Genomic DNA, 4,070 nt, shown 5'->3' with positions numbered 1-4,070 from the left:
TATTTAAAAGGTGTGTGTGAGAGGATCATGAAATCATTGTGTGAATGATGCTACATTTTAGGTCAAAAGTTAGTAGAATTACAGAGGGTTTGTAGATTGTAAATCCTTCCTACATGCATCAAGCTGGTCTAATGAAGGCTTAGCTATAAAATCACCCAGGCTAAACTGTGCCATATTCAAAATTTATCCCGGACGAGCCCCCAAATGTTAAGATTCAATATTGAGGAAGGGTACAAGAGGTGATCGAAGAATAACCACACCGATCCGGCCGGGTGAAGTCAAACGATGATTTTAATGAATACACGCGTGGGAAGACAACTCTGTACGCAGACAGGAAGTAGTCTTCGACTTAATCAAAGCATGAACAGATATTTTATAGCATCAGGGTTTGTTTACTGACGCCCCTTCACGCGTCACCGGGACATTTTATACATAGATCAGATCAACATCATCATGACTTTTCACCTAGAAAATCATCTTCTATTTTCATGGCTTGGTACTTTCCGTTCTTATCTTAAAATGAATTGTTCCTCTTTCTTGCCGAGACAACAAGAAACGGTTCCTCTTTTACCAAGACAATTTTGCAGTTACAACCAAACATAACTAACCTCTTCCTCTAAATAAATCTAATTTAAAGTGTGTGTGTGTGTGTGTTGACCTCACATGCTCTTTGTGTCACCTCTTCACCTACTGTCTGTGTCTCGTCCTCAAATGCTCTTTCTCAATTCACCTGTTGCACTTCTGACCTTTTACCAGACCAGAAGCTCACTGAGACTATGTGTACCTTTCTACTAAATAAATGTTTTAACCAAGAACCTCTACTAAAACCTTAATATAAAATGATCTGATCTTAAGGCCTTCTTAAAGCTATCTGTTACATTGTTAAAGCCTCGTCTTAGCCTGCGGCTCAAAATAACTTCCTGCTTTCACTTCTGCATACAACTTCCTGTCAGCCTACAACTCGGTCTTTCTGAAAGAGACACTGTTTAAACCTTGGAATGCAATATCCATGCTGCAGATTATATTATTAATGCAATGACAATTATTTAACAATAGCAGTAAAATAATTTCCCTCCTCGACAGCATCCTCGAAGGAGTGTCCTTTGTCCTTAAGATGCAGATGGACTGCTGAGTCTTGTCCTGTGGAGGTGGCTCTTCTATGTTGTGCCATGCGCTTGTGAAGTGGCTGTTTGGTCTCTCCAATGTAGAGGTCTGGGCATTCCTCGCTGCACTGTACAGCATACACCACATTGTTAAGTCTGTGTTTTGGCGTTTTATCTTTCGGGTGAACCAGTTTTTGTCTGAGCGTGTTGCTGGGTCTGAAATGCACTGGGATGTCATGCTTGGAGAAAACTCTCCTGAGTTTTTCTGATACACCGGCTACATAGGGGATGACAATGTTGTTGCGTCTGTCCTTCTTATCCTCCCTCGCTGGTGTCTGATCTTCTTTTCTGTGCCTCTTTGCTGACAGTAGAGCTGGGCGATATGAGATTTTTTCATATCACGACATGTTTTTTTCATTTCAGGCGATAACGATATCTATCACGATATAAGCCAAATAACTATATTTGTAAGATTTAAATGTGCCGTTGCTCACAAGTAAAATGTGAAATAATCAGCAGCTTGTTTTTATTTAAATATTTATTTCCCATAATAAGTTCAACAGGGTAGATGTACTTCAGGAACATGAGACTTTTTCAGATAAATAAAGCCAAATATTGCAAACTACACAAAAGGCAGCCGCTAAAGCGTTTACGTTTCAAAATAGAACAAACGAAACAGACTAAATTGTCAATTCCACTTAGAAACAAAATATTAATTCTAAAAATAAATCTTAGTTTGTTTTACAGAAGAACAGACAAAACTGACTAACTTTTGTCAATATCAAATAAACTGAGAACTAAAAGGAAATTCTCAATCTCTCCTTGTTGTATAGCTGAGCTTTTCAAACAGTTTTAACAGTTACTTTAGTCTGACAAAAGCCGAATGACGAATTAGCGCTTCCAGTCAGAGACTGAGGCTACGTCCACACGTACACGGGTGTTTTTGAAAACGGAGATTTTCCGTTTTCGTTTTAAAAAATAATCCCGTCCACACATAAAGGCAGAAATGAAGGAAAACGCTGCTATGAACATGCCAAAGCAGCAGGTGGAGCTAGATTCCTAACCGTGCAGAAATGTACAGTGTGACGCATGCACCAGTTTATTGTATTTCCAGACTTGCTTTCGGCACAATTTACAGTGCACGCTACTCTGTTTTTGTCAGACTTGAAATAGCCGAAATACCTTCACACTACGGAACTTCTATGGCTCTTCCGTTCGACAATCTCTCCGGCGTTGGAACCATCATCTGGTTTTTCTTCGGTCACGCTCGGTTGAATTTTCTAGTCGGCACACTCATTTCCTCCATTACCCGCTGGCTGCTTCCCAAACAAACACACGTGCGGCTTGGCACTTGTGCTGTACGTAACAAGTCACGTGACGTGACGCTGCGGCTGTGATTGGTTCGGCTCTGCGCTACTTAATTTGGATTGGCTGACCTTTTTTTTTTTTTTTTTTTTTTTAAGAGGACAAGAGCGGCGAGGTCTATCGCGATAGCTTAATTTCTCTATCGAGTAAAAGTTATATCGCGATACATATCGTTATCGTTCTATCGCCCAGCTCTAGCTGACAGAGGCTCCTTTGACTACGATGACCTGGATGACTGAGAACCTTCACAGACACTTGTGGTCAAATAATGTGTTGTGCAGCACGCAGGACAGACAGCGCACAATGTGCTTTGAAGTAGCAGCCAAGAAAGGTGTAATTTAAGTCTACGAGCAGTGAACACCCGTGTGCACACCTGTGTGGATCAGCGCGCTTGTATTCAAATGGTTTCTGTGGGGATGAACAAAAAGTATTTTACCAGCATAATATAATCTGCAGTATGATCATTGCTTTAACAAGGTAATAGATAGCTTTAAGATGGCCTTAAGATGTTTATGATGATGCTAACTTTGTATTTCAGGTGCAGTTATAACCATTTTATACATATTGCATATCTGTGCTTATTTGAGTTGATGTTCAGGTTCTTTAAAGGTCGTAAGCCTCACTGACGTGACTGTTCAGGTGATACATGCTGAGGGAAAACTAGAACATAGAAGGAATTGCAATACATGCTTACAAAACACTTATATCAGTTTATTTTATTATCTTTTATATGTTCATATTCTTGTATTAAGGTTTTAGTAGAGGTTCTTGGTTAAAACATTTATTTAGTAGAAGACATACACATAGTCTCAGTGAGCTTCTGGTCTGGTAAAAGGTCAGAAGTGCAACAGGTGAATTGAGAAAGAGTATTTGAGGACGAGACACAGACAGTAGGTGAAGAGGTGACACAAAGAGCATGTGAGGTCAACACACACACACACACACACTTTAAATTAGATTTATTTAGAGGAGAGGTTAGTTATGTTTGGCTGTAACTGCAAAATTGTCTTGGTAAAAGAGGAACCGTTTCTTGGTGTCTCGGCAAGAAAGAGGAACAAGACAAGAACTGAAAGGTAGACAGGAAGGGCTAGCCATGAAAATAGAAGATGATTTTCTAGGTGAAAAGTCATGATGATGTTGATCTGATCTATGTATAAAATGTATCTGTGACGCATGAAGGGGCGTCAGCAAACAAACCCTGATGTTATAAAATAATTGTTTGTGCTTTAGTAAGTTGAAGATCAATTGCTGTGTTCAGTGATCTTCCCACATGTGAATTAAAATCTTCGTTTGACTTCACCCGGCCGGACCAGTGTGGTTATTTTTCGATCACCTCTTGTACCCTTTCTCAATTCTTGAATCTTAACATTTGGGGGCTTCGTCCGGTGGTTGAGTAAGGGAAAAAAGTGGAGGTGTGAGCGGTGGTCCGAGGTGGTCAGACGGGCAGACATGAATTCCAGTGGTTGAAGTGAGTGGGCATAAGCCGGCTTATCCAAAAGGTAAGGCACTACCTGTTGAATTATTTCCAAAGTGTGCCAAATTGGACATGATAAAATTTAAGTCTACTCACTGAAGTTACTGGTGCATGTCTGTTTTGATTTT

The 4,070-nt window shown here is 40.1% G+C and overlaps 1 long non-coding RNA gene across 1 annotated transcript; it reads left to right on the top strand.

The window, feature by feature from the left end:
• The first annotated feature begins 2,895 nt into the window (after positions 1–2,895).
• LOC309702560 lies at positions 2,896–3,767 on the top strand. Its single transcript, XR_014275625.1, has 2 exons — positions 2,896–3,319; positions 3,371–3,767. It is a non-coding gene; the product is annotated as an uncharacterized lncRNA (long non-coding RNA).
• Positions 3,768–4,070: the final 303 nt, after the last annotated feature.

Source organism: Aulonocara stuartgranti (assembly GCF_965226115.1).
Source record: "Aulonocara stuartgranti genome assembly, chromosome: 3".
Lineage (NCBI taxonomy): Eukaryota > Metazoa > Chordata > Actinopteri > Cichliformes > Cichlidae > Aulonocara > Aulonocara stuartgranti.
The sequence above is the reverse complement of the archived record's forward strand: the minus strand, read 5'-3'. Positions and strand labels throughout refer to the sequence as shown.